Below are 18,450 nucleotides of genomic sequence, written 5' to 3' on the forward strand. Positions count from 1 at the left end.
GGGATTATAAATACATCAAGCTAAATGTAAATTGGGGATTAGGAAGAGGTCACAGAGCAAAACAAAAGGTACAGACTAATCAGAAGTGGACTGGGGTTTTTAAAAAAGCTCAAAAGAAGGTGACCTGAGTAAAAAGGGCAGCGGAGAAAGGGGTTTAGGCAAGAAGAGACCAATCTGAGAGAAGGTTATCTTCATCCGGTGCTTAAATTCAAGAGGAACAGTATGTGTGGAGAGTGAGGGTGGGAAACAACAATGCTAGGGAAGCTGGTCAAGGCACAGTGTGATCAAAGGAATGGGCCACTATGTCTGCAGCAGGGACAGAAGACGCCTGTAGCCCTCCAGATACTATTGGACTCCAAGCTCCAGTAGCCCCAGCCATTGTGCCTAATGGTCAGGGATGACAGTCCAACATCTGGAGAGCTACAGGTTCCCCATCCTTGTCCTAGGTCTTAAGAAAGGAATTCTTCCAGTTGTGTCTTCTTTTGTCACTGCTGCATTACAATTATTTCTCAAGAATGCCTTCATCCCTGGTTAGGAAAGCAACAACAACAGACTCTCTTAAAATAAACTGTTCTATTAAAAAATGAAATCGTAAATGTGTGCAGTAGCAGGCCTTTGAAACTTGCAGTGAATTTTACCACCACCCCAACCTGAGATTGTGTGCCTCTCTGCAGCTGTCTGTGTATGTGATGACCTCCCTCTTTCCCTGCTTTCATCAGGACATACAGTCCTATCTCGTTCCGTTTCCTCTGGTATTTAATATGCTCTTCATCTTTATGCAAATGAATATTTAATTATTTATAAGTCGGCCCATGCTGCTCTATTTTACATGCTAACATATCCATGATTTATTAAACAATGTGGCATTGCATAAAAACCTGCCCTGTCAGTAACACTGATACCCTTGAAAGGGGAACAGTAAGCCTTGTCCTAAAAGATGCAAATGTCCTGGGAAAATATTAAGAAACCATTAGAACACAAGGCACCAAATAGACCCAACAGCTTCTATTGTGCAAAGACACATTTATTTTTTTCAACGGAGGGAACCATTGAATGTCAGGGGAGGGGCCTAATTGGCACAGCTCCACTTCCTAATAATGCATTGACAGATTGTGTGAGCACTTCACCTGAAAAGGGCTACTGCAATTATTAGATTTTCATACACACAGTGGCTGCTTCTGCCCCTTTCACTTGACTTGAAGGATGATTAGGCCAAACATCTGAGTCAGAATTTCTTTTTGCAAACTCATATAATATTAGCAGGCATTTCATGGCAGATAGTCTTTTTTGTTCTTGTTCCTATTCAAAGCACTGGATCAGAAAACAGTGTATCCCAAGCCTCCTTCACGAGTCCTGGGATGTCATGCTCAGTATAACAGATCATTCAAAGTTTAAAACGGTCGGGTTTTGAATTAAATCGATGTTTCAGGGGGGAAAGATCTCTGATCTGTGGGACAGATCTCGGATATGCTACTGAAACGATGAGTGTGGCAAGTAGCTCCTTCTTTTGTGATCCTCCGTGACAATAATTGACATAACTAAGGCATTTTGAACCAATGATTTCTTTCCCTCTCCAGAGCAGCTGTAGCAAACAATGCAGACACATTTCAGTTCGCTCATCAATGTTTAATGTTTGTTTAGGCTGCATTTGTAATAATCAAAGGGTAGCAGCAAAGTGAATTGGGTAAAAATCTTCTCAGCTGTAACTTCATTGATTTCAGCAGTTGCTCTGTCATATGCGATTGTTATAAAGGACTATGAGAAGAGCACTTGCACAGCACCTTGAGAAATCTGGCATCATTGGGGTAAGTGCATGCCACTTTTAAGAGCAGAGCAACAGCAACACTGAACAAGCAATGAGAAGGATGAGAAGTGAGGCTCTGTGGCGCAGGGTATATAAAACAAGAGAGGCGGGATTTGTGGCTTTTCAGCTGCTGAACTCCCATCATAGAATTGTAGAGTTGGAAGGGACCTCGAGGGACACCTAGTCCAACCCCCTGCTATGCAGGAATAATCTCCGGCAAGCACAGGCACTGATGAGGGATGATGGGAGCTGTAGTCCTGTATACCTGAAGGAGCGTCTCCACCCCCATCGTTCAGCCTGGACACTGAGATCCAGTGTCGGGGGCCTTCTGGCGGTTCCCTCATTGCGAGAAGTGAGGTTACAGGGAACCAGATAGAGGGCCTTCTCGGTAGTGGTGCCCACCCTGTGGAACACCCTCCCTTCAGATGTGAAGGAAATAAGCAGCTATCCTATCTTTAAAAGACATCTGAAGGCAGCCCTGCTCAGGGAAGTTTTTAATATTTAATGCTGTACTGTTTTTAACACTTGATTGGGAGCCGCCCAGAGTGGCTGGGGAAACTCAGCCAGATGGGCGGGGTATAAATAATAAATTTATTATTATTATTATTATTATTATTATTATTATTATTACTACTACACTGGGCAACAATTTTTTACTTTTTGAATGTTGTCTAGATTTCTACAACTGATTTAGGGTATTTTTGCACTGCTGAATCAGGAAATGGCATCCGTTTCTCTCCATCAGGTCAGGTTTATTGTAAACTGAATGGTGGGTATTGATAAAGGTAAGTAGCTGTAAATTGCATGTTGCTTCACCATTTTTCAAACTTCAGGGCTTGAACTTCTGTTTCTTGGAACTCCTGGAATGCTCAGCGGCAGGGAGGTCTCTCTTCAGAGTCCAACAGTAGTCAGCCATCATGACTGTGTCCCAGCGACCTGGTCTCAATCTCTTTCATGTCCTGATGGAATCTCTCCCCCTGCTTGTCACTCATTGAACCCAGGTTCTCAGGAAACTGGTCCATATGTGAAAATAGGTAGTGCATCTTGACGCTCATGTTGCAGCCCAGGTTTCTGAAAGCAGTCAGCATTTTGTTGACAAGTTCTGCGTAGTTTCTGGCCTTATTGTTGCCAAGAAAGTTCTTCACTACCAGAACAAATGCCTTCCACACTTCCAGTTCCACTTCGTTCATTGACTTTCCAAACTCTGGATCTCTGATGAGCTGACAGATCTGAGGACCGTCAAAGATGCCAGCTTTCAACTTCTCCATGGTCAGTCCTGGAAAAGCCTGGCACAAGTAAGTGAAGCAGTCACCATCCTTGTCCAGAGCCTTGGTGAACTGCTTGATTAAGCTGAGCTTGATGTGCAGCGGTGGGAAGAATATTCTGTCTCTGTCCACCAGAGGGTCGTTGATGACGTTCCTTTCTTTGCAAGGCACTAATTCCTCCCGCACAGGTCAGTCCTTCTTCGTGTAATGCTGAGCACGGTCCCTACTATCCCACATGCACAGAATACATGGGTACTTGGTGAAGACAGACTGTTGTCCCAACAGAAAGTTTACCATCTTCAGGTCAACACAAATAAACCACTTATGCTGATCCTAACCAATTTTCTCCAGCACATACTTCACTGCTTCATAGTTCTCCTTCAGTGTAGTCGAGTGAGCCAGGGGTATAGAGGCAAACTGGTTGCTGTTGTGTAGCAGAACACATTTCAGTGATCGCTTGCTGCTGTCAATGAACAGTCTCCAATCTTTGGGTTCGTACTGTGGCACTCCAAGCTTGAGCAGAAGCTGAACGATATCTGCACAGTACACCAAGTCCTTCTCTTCCGAGAAAAAACGGAGGTACTCTTGATGCCTGTTGCGGAAGAAGCTGGTGCAAGCACTGTCAGAGAGGAGGTTTTTTTCCTTCAATCTGGATGCCAACAGTTCGGCAGAGTCCTTTGACAAGCTGAGGTTGCGAACTAGATCATTCAACTCCTTTTGGGAAAATGGATGTGGAACATCATCTTCAAGAACCACTTCTTCTGTGGGAAAATGGATGTGGAACATCATCTTCAAGAACCACTTCTTCAAGACCAGACATTGCTGTTAGCTGTAATTTGCTAAGCAGACAAGTCAACAATCCTACTGTTAAGGATTGGAAAGCTCTGAAACGCATAGCGCGCTATTTGAAAGGCACTATGCATTACAGACTAAGATTTAACAATAAGAAGTCTGGTGGTCTTGAGATATTTGCAGATGCAAGTTTTGGAAGTGACACTACAGACAGGAAAAGTATGTCTGGAGTTGGCTATATGTACAATCAGGGTCTATTTGATTGGTCATGCAAGAAGCAAACAACAGTTAGCTTAAGTACTTGTGAGGCTGAACTGAATGCACTGTCTTATTCACTTAAAGATTGTGAATGGTTGTTACAATTGTGCAAAGACATGAAAATTCCTGTCAAATGTCCAATCCAGGTTTACCAGGACAACAAAGCATGTTTGGCTTTGCTGAATTCTGAAGGTTGTAAGCAAAGCACGAAGCACTTGCAATTGAAGTTGCAACATGCTAGGGAACGTATTCAGAAGGGACTCGTAACGGTGTCCTATATGCCAGGTAATGAAATTCCTGCTGATGTATTGTCCAAGATTGTATCAAGGGATCAACACTGTACCTATGTGCAGAAGTTGGGTTTGTACTGATATTGTACGAACACGCTGCCCAGTGATGTTCACAGAAAGGGGGAGGATGTTGGTTTCTGCTTTCTTCACTGTGCAGCGAAGTGCTTGTCACGAGACTGGTGTTTACATTCCACAGTCTGTGCTGTTGGAGTTTCTCACGGGAAAGGAGACTGGATGTGACGTACACTGGTTTCCTGTTTTTCTCAGTTTCTCTCCGTGCTTCAGAGGAGAGAGGATGCTTTCTCTGCTCTCGGAGAAGCAAGATGCTTTTCTGTAATCTACCAGCTTTGAAGTGTAAATAAAATAATCTAAAGTATGTGGCACGTACTCCTCATCATTCCGCTGTGCTCCGGACTCTGCAAATTCAACATTTACCCCCACCAACTTCTTCTAAAATGCCCCACACAAGCGTACATGTGAACAAAAACGTTAAAAAATGACATGTGGCCATAGCTCAAAAACTTGACCTGATTGAGCAAAACCAATGTGATTTTTGGATTCAGCACATCAGATTCATCCTAAATCAACTGAAAAAATGCGGACAACAAATTTGTTGTTGACCAGTGTTATTATTATACTCCAACATATGGAGGGCCACAGGTTTGGCATGGGGGAGCATTTGTACCCCCTGAAAGAAATGCACAGCTGTCTTTTGAATGTTGCCCTTCTCTACATTTTGCAATGCTGCTCTCCAGTGAAAACAAAATGGCCACACAAAGGTGTATATTCGGGAAACGTGTGCATAAGAATAAATGTATTCATGGGAGAAAAGCACTAAAATGCATTATATTAAGCAAAACTGAATAAAAATATATGCATATTATGAGAAATGTGCATTAAAGGGTTGGCTGTTGCTTTTAGAAAGGGGAACAAAACACTGGAGCAAAGCCACAAACCTAGATTGCTCACATGCCTCTCATGCAAATGTTACACCAATGCCCCACTTCCAAATTCTGGAGTAAATAACGACACTTGGTCTGCTGGTGTGCCATACTTGCAATATATCTTTTGATGGGGATCACACCTACCTCTCCAATTCTATGACTTTCAAACATTTGCAGAAGTGGAATCTCATTTTCAGTTAAATTAAATAGGACTTGGGTGTAATGCATAAAAGACCCATTAGCTTTCATCTGTTTTAAATTCTGTGTAGCTTTTTCACAGGAAATCAAATGAAAAAGGGATTGATTGCCTATAGCATCTATCTTAAACTGCGTTGAAAATCTCACTGTGAGTGTGTGCTGTGACTGGTGACTTCTATGTGATAGATTACAGATCCAGATGTGATATGCTGTATTTTTCAAGGTCTCTTGACAGCCTTCCTTGCACTCTCTCCATTAATCCAGTTCACCGAGCAGTTTCCAACAGGAACTATTTTTTAAAACTGCTGTGTTAAAGAATTGTAATCCTCTTTCCACCAAATAAGAAATTATTTCCCCCTTAAAAAATATTCTGGGCTGCGCATCAGGATGGCCAATAATTTCAAGCATCATTTTGCACCTTTGCTGTTCTAGAAGGGATTTCTGGTTATTGTTCCTTCAGTCAGATTGTCTCCTGATGGGAATTATGCCTCCCTCCTTCCTCTCTCTCCTGCCTCCCATAATTCTCTTTAGCTCTTGGCTATATACTTTGCCCTCCAATGCCTTACTTCCTGTTCACCTGCTCAGCCACAATAAAACCACCAAATGTGGTGTTCCTAGTGTTGGAAGTACAACAGAGACCATTCAGTGTATGACTTAAGGGGCTATTTTTGCTATTAGTCTGGGTGACAGCATGCTCTGATCGTATGGAGATTCTAGTCAGTTGTGAGTTAGCTGTCCGTGAGAAAGACAGTTGAGATCTAGGAGCTGCGGGGGGCAGGGGAAAGGTCTACACCCAGTGTAGACCTGAACACTGTAAACAAGGAAAAACCTCTGGCTATTTCTTCTAGAGTTATCTGCTGTTCTTAATCAGTTTTCCTCAGTAAAGTATTGTCAGTTTCTTTTCTCTCTGCTTTATTCCAATTGCTCTATTAACATCCTCTGAGCCCTATTGTATTGTGATTAAGATAAATATCAGATTGCTCAGCTTTGATTTTAAATTGTGTCCAGTTTTACAAAACCTATGGAGGGCAGGGGGAGAGTCAGTTGCAAAGTAAATGCCATTTCCTAAACCACATTGAACTGGGTGCTTGCGAGAGCGGAAACTGGTGGAGCAGCTCTCCCCCACCCCCATACTATTGGTACGTGATTGTCCTTTTCACACCCTCCCCCCTTTTGGTTTCAATGGAAGGTAAAGGAACTATGCCAGCTCTGGAGGCTGCCATCATTTTTCTCTCTCGGGGGCTTGTATGGGGAATGGGAGAGCCTTGAATCACGTGGATCAAATACATTTCCCAATCCACTTCTGACATGTCCCTTTTCATTCCCTACCACTGTTGGACAGTGGAGTAGTGATGGTTGCCTGGCTATCTGAAGTCTCAGAACCATTTTCCATTTCATTGTACAATTAAACATTATACTTAACAGCTCTCTCTCTGCTTGCAGAGAAAGTGATCCAATAACCAATAAACACACTTCCTGGGAGCTTACAACTGCTCCATAATTTTATTTTACATCAGCCCAGTATATTTCAGGTTCAGACTCCTAGGATCAAGAACTTGTGATGTTCCTATCATTGTGCTTCAAACCATGCATCCTATTTCCTCTCTTCTCTTTGCACCTCACCGTATTCCCTGTATACCCTGTTCCTATAGCTCAATCTTGATCACAGAGATCTTCTGAAGGGGCACTTTGGATGGTCTCATATATCCCTGTGTTCAGGTGGCCTTTACTAGAGCCTTTAGTGTGGTAGATTCTGCCCTGTGCAAGTCCTTCCCTATAGAATTTGGGCAGCAGTCACCCAGCTTTCTTTTCCACAACTTTTGAAAACTGTACTGCTTAGACAGAACGTTGGAATGCGATTTAAAATGAAAGAAACAAAACAAAAACCAACCACGTTTTTTACTGATGTTATTCTAACATTATGCTTTTATGTTGTATACCGCCTTACTACAATTTTAATGAAAGTGCAGTTTCTAAATATTTAAATATAAACAAAAACATACAGTGCTTTTTGTAGCTGAGCTTTCTCTGAGAAGTCAGAATGTTCCTGAACAAACATTATTTTAATCGGTGACCCTTTGTTTCCAAAGCCATGATCATAATCACATTTATTGATTTCTGCACTATTCCTATTGAACATCTTCATGAGAAAGTGCCACTAAACATTAACATCACCAAAGGTCATGCAAATATCAGCTTTTGCATTCATCAGAAAATAAGAATGTTGGTCAACTAGGGATGCTTGAGGAATTGGATCTTTATTACCTCCAATATGATTTGGAGGCAAAGGCAATCATTGTCTACTAACCATGAGGCTATGTTGTACTTCCACTATCAGAGGCTTTCTACCTTTGAATAGCAGTGCTGGGAATCGCAGATGGGCAGAGTAATGATGATCACATGTCCACCTTGCAGGCATCTGGTTGGCCACCTGTAAGAACGGGACGCCATTGGCCTGATCCAACAGGTACACTTTACATTCTTATGTCTTATGTTTTCAACTGACCTGAGTCATACATCCTGGACTAACACACAGGCTAGATATCCACCTTTTTCACTTCTTTGTATCAAAAAAAATATTGAAATTGTGCATTTTTAGTGAAAACATTTCCAAGTTGCTCATTTAAAAACATAAATGCAAAAATGTGTAATGCAGAAACAAGGTAGGCATATCAAGACAGCGATAGCTCTGAGCTCACTAAGGAACAGATTCAGTAGCTAAAGAATTAAATGACATCGAGATTGGAACTTGGAGACCTACTTTTACACCAATATGAATGATCAGGAGATAGACTTGAGGAGTTTTCCATTCTTGAATAAACCCCTTCAGATCCAAGGCTACTGATAGTGGATGAGTATGCTGATAACCCAGTTGCTACCTTCCAAGGAAATGATTTCAGTCCGACACCTAATTTGTTCATGCCCCAATGTAGCATCTTTTGATGGAACTCAGGAGGCTACAGGCAGACACTCCACATTCCCTGCCCCACAGTGCAAGTGGGAGAAAAAGGCAATAAATGATGGATTCATAAACACACTTGGAAAAGTAGTGAGTGAGGGGGAAAGTCCAAATTCCAATGATGATTCTTCTAGAAAGTGGTATTGTACACATGTTCTTCATAACTGGTCAGTGAAGAAATCCAGCAGAATAATGAAAACAGAATCTGAATTGCAAACAGGAATTCAAACCATTGTAGAGGTTTCCCTGATATCCCTCCAAACCACCACCAACTTCAGTTTCTTCGCTGGTAGGTCCCATCTGGAGGGCTACAGACAGAATTCCTGTCCACTAACCCAAGTAGTGCACCAATTATGGCATTCAAACCATAAACTTCCTTTTCCAAAGCATTGATTCTGCTAAGTATTCCCTCTGCTGTTTGTTGTGTCAAGAGAATTGGTCACATAAAAGTCCCCATGGTGAGAGTTTCATTTTGTTGTGGCCAAGTCTATTATGCTACAATTGTTATTGCACATTGTTGAGGTTTTGTTATATGGAGGAAGCTGCAGTTGCCTGGAAGCCTATGTATCAACTCCTAACAAGTTCAGATAAACTAACTATTTAGGCTAAGCTTTCATTACAGGAACATATTACATATGTTACATTTCTTGCACAGTCACCATGTGAGGAACTAGGGCACTTCATATATGATAAATTAATTGTATCTTGCTGCAAATGCTTTTCAGTTACCTCCATTTACCTTGCTCCAGCTGCTCCAGTTACTGATTCACAACAGTCCAGTATATATTTCTGGACTAAATTTGTTAATGGAGTTCTGGACGATTTATTTGAAGCACTGCGGGTCTGTGCTTGTGTGGTAACCATATCAAGACTGATATAATTGCAGAGTCTCCTTCAGTCGAGATGAACTTCTATTCTTTCCTTATCAGCTAAATGCTGAACATGGAGTCAAAACAGCTGCTCTCCCAGTGCCTGTCCTCCAATTAAAATATATGGCTTTTAAGTCCATGTAAAAGAAATGCGCTCCTTGCCTGTTGTTGCAGTTATCATTAACAGCTGAGTCAACTGACTTTAAAACTATTCAAAAAACAAATTAAATCAGACTGTGGAGCTAAAGGACAAGTAGTCTTCATTGTTGCCACCTTCAACTGGAAGTCAGAAACGAATAATGATTTATGTTATGCCCTGCCCCTTTTTAAAATTTGCAAAATGGTGCATTGATAACATGGTACAAAGGTTCTTCATGTTTTTGTGGGGATTCAAAACCTTGCATATTTTGTTTGCTCAGATATGACAGGGAAAACAGTGTTTGTACTAGAAGACAAGTTTTAAGCAACATCTGACCCAGAAACCTAAAGGAACTTCTTTCACTGTACAGTCACACCTCGGGTTGAATGTGCTTCAGGTTGAGCGTTTTCAAGTTACGCTCCAAGGCAACCCGGAAGTAATGGAGCACGTTACTTCCAGGTTTTGTCGCTCGCGCATGCGCAGACGCTCAAAATGACATCACATGCATGCACGGTCGCAAAACGCGACCCGCGCGTACGCAGTCATGTCTTACTTTCTATTTAGGATGCGAATGGGGCTCCGGAACTGATCCTGTTCGCATCCCGAGGTACCACTGTATTAAGATACCCATGTATTAATATTAGCAGGGTGGCTTCATGGTTTCACCTATGGGTGGGGCACATGGAATGGTGGTAAAGGACAGAATAGGGCCTTTTCCATGGTGACACCCCAACTATGAACTCTTTGTCCCCTGAGATTTGGTTGGTGCTGTTGTCAGCTATCTTCTGACACTTAAAAAAAAAAATCTATTTCCCCCAAAATTTTACCGGAAATTCACCATACCATCTTCAATTCTCTGAAAAACCCTTTTCTGTCTCACAATTCCAACTGTTTGTGTGTGTGTGTGTGTGTGTGTGTGTGTGTGTGTTTTTTCTTTCTTTTCCAGATTCTCTGGGGAAAGTACTGCCACAACTGTTGATACTAAACTGCTGTGAAAGTTTGTGAATGATGTTGACAAGAAAATAAAGCAAATCTTGCAGGGAGGAGCACATAGTGTTGGCTCAAACAGCCCATACTGAACTGCAAGGAGAGTGACTTGACCTTACTCTATTTTTATAGCTGTAAGGAATTATTGCCTTCCCCTTAATGTCTGCCTGTGTTACAAGGAGAGACTTGTAGAGTACTGACCTTGTAGCTCAGCTAACCTTATCACTGAGTAATTATTACAAATGAGCTTTCATGGGCAGTGCAATTAGTTGAGACGCAGGAGTGCTGATCCCACAAAGAAAACAAAATGGCATTTCTGTGCAATTCTCAATTTCCCCTCCTTCATTTCCTCTTTTCTTTTGTTCTCCTTTTGTTTAATGTTATCAAGAATGCCATTGTTTTCCACATCTGACAAAGGAGAGAAAGAGAATGCTACAAGCAACAATATAGTGAGGCACAGTGGAGTCTGGTCCATTAGGATGAGCGGAGCCTTGCTCCACCCATGTTATTGTGCCCTCAGCCAGCTACCACGTCTCTGCCTTTAGCTCTTGCTGCCAGCGTCTTTCTCCTTATTCTAAGGTCACATTCGCACCATACATTTAAAGCACTATGATGCCAATTTAAACAGGCATGGCCTCCCCCAATGAATTCTATATAGTTTGCAAAGCAACAATTCCCAGAGTTCTCAGGGCAGAGGGTTTGACTGTTAAACCACTCTGGGAACTGTGGCTCCATGAGGGGAATAGGGATCTCCTAGCAATTCTCAGCACTCTTAAAAAACTATGCTTTCCTAGATTCAGGCGGGGGGGGGGGGGCCTTGACTGATTAAATTGGTATCATAGTGCTTTACATGTATTGTTACACACAAACCCAATTTCCAAGTGATGTGAGGGGTTGCAGGCTCATCTGCCAGAGTCTGTTGTTCCTTTTGGAACAACGAAGCACCACAGAGACTTTGGTGTCTTTATGATATAGAGTTCTATATACAACCTGCACTTAGAAGGAGGGATTGTAGAGCATTCACATCCTATGCAGGTCTGGCTTTCTCCTTAATGGCAGCATTAGATTCAAAGGATAGCAAAAAGCTGTCCTCTGTGTCTCTTAGTCCCAGCCTGCCATTCCCAGCTCCCATGGAGTTCTGCCCTTCCTTCTGCTTTGCACTGCTAAACGACTCCAGGGACCTCCCCGCAGCCTACATCATTCAGTGTTGAAACCCTCAACCTGGCCTTTGCCTCTGCCCACTAGCACCCAGGAAAGAAGGAGCCTTGCCCCCCTTGACTGGCTTGCCTACTGATGGTTTCCTCAATGGGCCATGCTAATGGACGAACTGGCTTGGCTCATAAGCATAACTAAATCCAGGGGGTTTCCATGTTTGGCAAACCTTGATTCTAACTTTTATTACATCCATGAATTTAGGGGAATCGGGCCCCCACACAAACCCAAGTTCCTAACAGTATGGTGTGGATGTGGCCCCCGTGTTGCCCTTGTAGAACTCAGCAGGTGGATGGGGACAAAACTAGAATTAGTTGTCTCTGCTTGTCACTGGATCAAGGTCCACTCCTCATTGGTTGTACCTACTTTTGGCCTTCCTGCCTTCTGTACCTCCAGTCCGGATGGTCACTTGCCATCACTGGTCGGGCATTAATGGGGATTGGGGGAGGGTGTGAGGGAATAGGCGTTTTGCAGCAATCTCACATCAGGAACACAGTGCACTCCCTTGCCTCTTCTAATGTCCTTCCAGGAGCTGAATACCCAGTATGAATTCGGAAGCAGATTTGGAAAATGACCAAAACCCAAGTGGAATTAGTTGGAGCCTTTCATGGAAGGCCAAAACAAAATCTATTTGCTTAGCAGCTGAGCTGTTGGGAGGGGGGAAAGTACTTATGTTTTTATTGTAATGAAAAGCATCCAACAAATCTGAGCTAAGCAAGGAAATATTTACAGGAACAGGAATTATATCTGCATGGTTTAACAATAGATATCTGTGATTAGAATAATTTACATAATGGTTGAAACTCTGAAATTGTCATAATTTTTGAAAACCTGAGAATGGGTGGAGAGCCTCCATGCCAGGAAACTCTGGCAGCCACGTACAAAGCTCTCTCTATGACATCTGGAAGAACTGTGTATTAAGTGGCACTATGCATCACCAAAGGCACCACATGCGAGAGAGAATTTTGTTGTTGCTTTTGTTATTTCAGCCGCCTAAGTTTCATCTTTATGATCCTCAAATCTGCTGTTTCCATTATCTGACTACAATAAACAAAACTACAGAGTAGATTTTTAAATGTTGGCAGTCATTTGGATCATATTCCTAAATGTATACTAAAAGCAAAAACATGAAGATGCATCACACCACCATGCTTTAACACTGTAGAGCAGGCTGTAAGTCATTGCTATTCTGCTCTATTTATAACTTCCGAAGTAGGCATGTTTTGCTCATTCTGCTACCAAAGGAGATAAAGTCAGGGAAATCAGTCTGCCCAGCAACTTTGGCATCTTTATTTTAATTAACTTGAAGATCAGCTGAGGTTTTACAATGCACTTTGAACGTGCAAGCTCAGCTCTTGCAAGGCTTTCCTTAATTTCCATTGGCATTGTATAGGGAATCTCAATAAAACTAGAAAAGAAGAGGGGGAAAGAGGAGAAAGATGAGTTTTCAAAGGGGTAGGGAGGTTAGATCACCAGTGAGAAAGGTATGGTGGCTTCACAAAAAAAGCTGCCTCATGCAGACTGCTCAAAATGGCTTCTGCACAACAACTGCTCAGGCATCTAATCATAGCCTGCATTTTTATTGAGGCTTGATCAGGGCCTGTATTTTAAAATGAGCTTAAAGATCTTCAAATGTTTCATGCCAGGCAGAAGAGCAGCTGCCTAAGAACCTTGGCAATGTTTATTCTCCTGGATAAGGGGACCCCCTGATTTATAGCAGAAAACAATTCTCAAAGTCGTAAAAAGGGAATTACAGGCTGACAGCCAAGGTTCCACTGACCCTACATATTACAGAAGATAAAAAAGCAGAGAAAAACATAATTAAGAGTGGGTAAATAGTAAAATAAAACCATGTGCCTCCCATTAAACTTGAGCCATATTTTCCTAAGGTTCAAAGGTCAAGAGCAATGGAAAAGCATCTAGCTGGCAGAAAGGAAGAGAGTATTTTGGGAAGTCTTTTTCTAAAGTTGTTTCTTTCTTAAACTGAGATCCTTTTAAGATTTCTTTTCCTTTTAAAAAGCTATCTATGTTATGTATTAAATATATTGGCTTAAATGTAATTATGCAAAGGAATTAGAAGCTAAGAAATGTTAAATCCTTATGCTAGATTCTTATTTCATATAGTTGGAAGAGATCACAGGGGCCATCAGCCACCAGCCCAGCCCCCCCTGCCAAGCAGGAAACATCATTAGAGCATACATATGGTTGTCAAGCTTTTGTTTAGAGACCTCCAAAGGAAGGAGATCTTTCAATGATGATCCTTGACATCTGTTTAAGATAAAAATTTAAGATTAACCATCTGTTTTGGAGGGCAATAGGGCGAGGTGAGCTGGTAATTAAGGTTCCTTGTTGAGACACATGTAAGATATATTACTACTTATTTGTCATTTATAGATAGAAGAATATATATCTTTTTGTTTCCCATAAAAGGACAAGAGGAAATGGGTGTATCTTTTGTGATTGGTTCTAGCAAACAGCCAATAGGAATTTCAACCAGGCTGATTGGACAGAGGCAGCCACAGGAGGAGCAAGGGGGCTGGATTAAGGAAATATAAGTGCTGGCCAGAATGGCAGGAGAGCAGGCCAGAGCTTGGTAACCATATACCACTGTGCCTCATATTTATTTGTCTGACAAATAAATTATTATTTTAATTTCTCTATTGCTGCGTTGAATATTTCATTCCAGCTAAGCGTTAACCACAAGCAGGGTGCTACACTGCTACGAGCAGTGAATCATTTGAGGCTTGCTACACAGGTAGGTTCACAATGAAGAGTTTGAAAATGTCTTTGCAATATACGGTATGTACAATATAAAAGCGACATGCATTAAGCCAAAAATAGAACCGAAAACCAATAAAACAACAATGTAAAAACATAGAAAAACAAATTTAAAAAATGATTCCGTGGATTCATACACATAAAACGTGGTCTGAAAATCCTGGGCAAAGAAAGAAACCTTTACAGGGTGTCTGAAGCAACTTATGGTTGTTGCTTAACATACGGCAGAAGGGCATTCCACAGTACAGGGGCAACAGTGGAAAATATCTGTTTTGGCTGGATCCATACGGGGGGGGGGGGGGGGGACGCTATGGAAAAAAAATCTATAGAAAAAAAGCTCCGAAGGCAATCTGCCATTGACTTTGGATTCTGCTCTATAGCGCCATCTGGTGTCACATGTTTATAACACATTTTAAACACTATAAATTGACCTAGAGTGCCAGTGTGGTATAGTGGTTAAGAGCGGTAGTCTCGTAATCTGGGGAACCAGGTTGGCGTCTCTGCTCCTCCACATGCAGCTGCTGGGTGACCTTAGGCTAGTCACACTTCTCTGAAGTCTCTCAGCCCCACTCACCTCACAGAGTATTTGTTGTGAGGGAGGAAGGGAAAGGAGAATGTTAGCCGCTTTGAGACTCCTGAAGGGGAGTGAAAGGGGGGATATCAAATCCAAACTCTTCTTCTTCTTCTTCCATGTCAATTTATGTCCTCTGGGTCACCGCCCTGTGAGGTGTGCCATGAGTAGGGTGCCATGAGTAGAATTTCACCAGATGGGCAGCTTAGGTGAAGACTGAAGAAACTGCATATGTGAAGAGGTTCTTCAGCCATCCCTTGAAGTAAGAGAGTTGCTTTAGATAATTGAGTTGGTAAAGTAGGTAGTCCACTTTTGTAGGAACTTAAAAAAATAAAAATGCAATCACACCAGTCTTTGAACCTAAGTTCCTTTTCTGTGGGATCTGGCTGTTTAGCATTACTCCTGCCTAAGATGCCATAACAGCACTGCTGGCTTCATTTGATTTTCTGAGCTCCATAACCAAGAAGGTTGGCAGGGTAGTGGGGAGGGAAATATTAATTATTTCCACTGTAACAGCAGGGTAGCCTCTGTATAAGCAATCAGCTATAATGGTAAACCAAGGGAAAGCCAACATAGCTGGAAGATGGCAGAGAAATCTAGCAAGCAACTCATTCGACACCAATTAAAATGCACAAGAAGCCATCATCCCTGTAATAATCTTTCTGGGGTTAAACCCAATCTGCCAAGGCATATTCATATTCATAATTCATTGACCATTGTTTTCTCGCTGCTGTTCAGAAGCCCACAGCAGCTGGAAAGTGAAACCATGAACATTGTGGTGACATGGTGAATTTGTGTGTGTTATCAAAGGGGGAGTGATTAGAGATAAACAGAGCCTTACATACCGACATATAATCTAGTGATCCACAACTTGTTGTTGCCTTAACACTTCTACTTAGTGTTAGGAAGGTTTTGTTGCTTCTCCTCTTCCTTTTATTTTTTTAAAGAGAAAAAATTCAGGTTCCACGTAGGTTCAAAAGGAAACAATACAGACCAACCATACCCCATTTGTGAGAATGATTTTTAAATCTGCATGAAGTTCCTTCCTCTGGGAATCAAGGTGCCACCTGCCACCTCCCAAAATATTGGGTTTCCATTTCAATAAATATATTTGTTTGATATTTATATTTACACAACAACAAAACACAGACCTTGTTTACAAGCAAGCGGCAGAAATAGAAATTCAAATATCCAAAACACCTCACTCCTTCTCAAAAGCTTGGTATGTCTTTGCCTGTGACCAAAATGGCATCAATATCATGGTTGGATGCACTTCAGAAGGTTCATTCGGAAGGCAAAGGGGCCACTGAAGAGAGAGCCCAGTCATGGACTCTCACCCAAGAAATCTCATTAGGCATGAGGACCATCAGCAGAGCTTCTCCTGCAGTTGTTAAAAGAGGCAAGTTGGTGTGGGAGGAGGCCTAGGTCATTTAGCACCTTACACTGTAATATTGACATGTTACATTGGGCCCAGCTCCAGCTGTATTTTCCTTTTTGTGAGAAATGTTTTAAATAACTTGTGCTTCTCTGTCACAAAAATGATTAAGCAAACTTAGAATTAATTTCTCTCTCACATAGTTGGCGTGCTCAACAAGAGAGCTCTTTCCTTATCTACTTCCCAAGTATCAGGATGGTTATACTGTAATTATATTGTATTAATTACTGTAATTTTTATAAGCATTAACCATCTCAAAGAAAAGCAGGGTTAAGGCACAGTACTGGTGGTGAATTAATATTCAAGGGAGACTAACCTGGCTGGCACTCTATATCTTGGAATTTCTAAGCATTCCCCATTTTTAGCATAAAGTGATGGGTTGTTTAGTCACTGAAGTAGTTACAATCTGCATTTTTACAAAGTAAAGCAAGGTGGCATATAACATACAAGATTATAATAAAAATCAGTAAAAATATCAGTAAATAGTGGTCATTTAAAAATAATATATATTGCAAAGTGTTGTTTAAATAATACAATTTCCAGAAGACAACAATTCCTGCTGAACCTCTGCTAGTAGGGAGCTTTGTTTATTTGTTTTACTTATTACATTTTTATATCCCCTTTTTCTTCCAAGGATCTCGAGGTGGTTTACATGGTTCTCTTCCTCCCCATTTCATCCTCACAAACAATCCTGTGAGGTAGGTTAGTCTAAGAGATGGTCACCCAGTGAGCTTCATGGCTGAGGGGGGATTTGAACCCTAGTCCCCCAGGTCATAGTCCAGACCCTCCAAGTGTCCCTGTTTTTCAGGGATGTCTCTGATTTAGAGAAGCCGTCTCGGTTTTCTGATTATTATTATTTTTTGCCAATAAATTTTTATTATTTTTGCATTAAACATACATTCATTATACAAATAAATCACATACTTATCTTTAGCTCTGCCGAGCATCAGACTTCCCTCCACCCCTTCAGTTGTGGTGACCTCACCATAACACATGCTCTCTAGGAGGAGAACTTGATTTCTGAAAAGCGACCTGATTCTATAATACCATACCCTTCAATATTTCTCCAATGAAAATAGGGACATTCTATGGAAAAGTGGGACATTCCAGAATCAAATCAGAAACTGGGACAGCTTCTCTAAATCAGGGATGCCCCTGAAAAAGAGAGACACTTGGAGGGTCTGTAATACTTTCCAAGAAACTCCCACTGATCAGATAAGTGAAGATTCCTGTACTGATGATGACTTGATGTTTTATTTAGGCAAAGAGTTTGGGCAGCTACGCCTTTGCCTACAATATCACCAAAACAGGCCTATTTTGACGCAGTTCATCTATGGATGATAAAATGTTAGGGGGGAATTCCTCCCCAGTCAAATGCTATGAGCAGCTCACAAACTTCCACGGTTCATCATAGCAAGAGCTGCTGCTGCAGTCTGAAAGTAAAAGGTGCCTGTTCTCTGACTGACATATTTTGCTTCAGCTGTCAGCACCGCAGGTTATTTCTGGGCTAAAACTGATATGTCATGTGCGTAATGTTGTCAGGCTGACTTAAGGTTTGCCCTGCTAGCCTAATAGGTCCCTAGTAATTATATTAAGTTGGAAGGAAGGAAAGAAAACTCACAGAATACCACTGAGGAAAGTACAGTGGTACTTCCAGTTACGAACTTGATTTGTTCCGGAGGTCCATTCTTAACCCGAAACTGTTCTTAACATGAGGCGCGCTTTTGCTAATGGGGCCTCCCGCTGCTGTCGCCGTGCAACTTCCACTCACATCCCGGGGCAAAGTTCACAACCAGGAGCATCTACTTCCGGGTTAGCGGAGCTCGTTACCCGAAGTGTTCATAAGGAGGACGGTACGTAACCCAAGGTTCCACTGTAGGGTGAGAGTGTTTGATCAAGAGGGCAGATTTACCTGGAATTACACACACACACGCACACACACACACACA

At 41.8% G+C, this 18,450-nt stretch overlaps 1 long non-coding RNA gene across 4 annotated transcripts in view; it reads left to right on the top strand.

Moving 5' to 3' along the window:
- LOC307218053 overlaps positions 1 to 18,450 on the top strand; it is a 47,074-nt gene that overhangs the window by 4,491 nt on the left and 24,133 nt on the right. Inside the window, exons 4-5 of one of the 4 annotated variants that reach the window (XR_013839710.1) lie at positions 1,722 to 1,805; positions 7,890 to 8,018. This is a non-coding gene — a long non-coding RNA (uncharacterized lncRNA). Of the gene's footprint in view, positions 1 to 1,721; positions 1,806 to 7,889; positions 10,427 to 18,450 lie in introns of those variants that run through there. The other 3 variants (XR_013839711.1, XR_013839712.1, XR_013839709.1) reach the window with 3 other exon arrangements.

The sequence above is a fragment of the Podarcis cretensis genome, assembly GCF_951804945.1.
Source record: "Podarcis cretensis genome assembly, chromosome: 6".
NCBI lineage: Eukaryota > Metazoa > Chordata > Lepidosauria > Squamata > Lacertidae > Podarcis > Podarcis cretensis.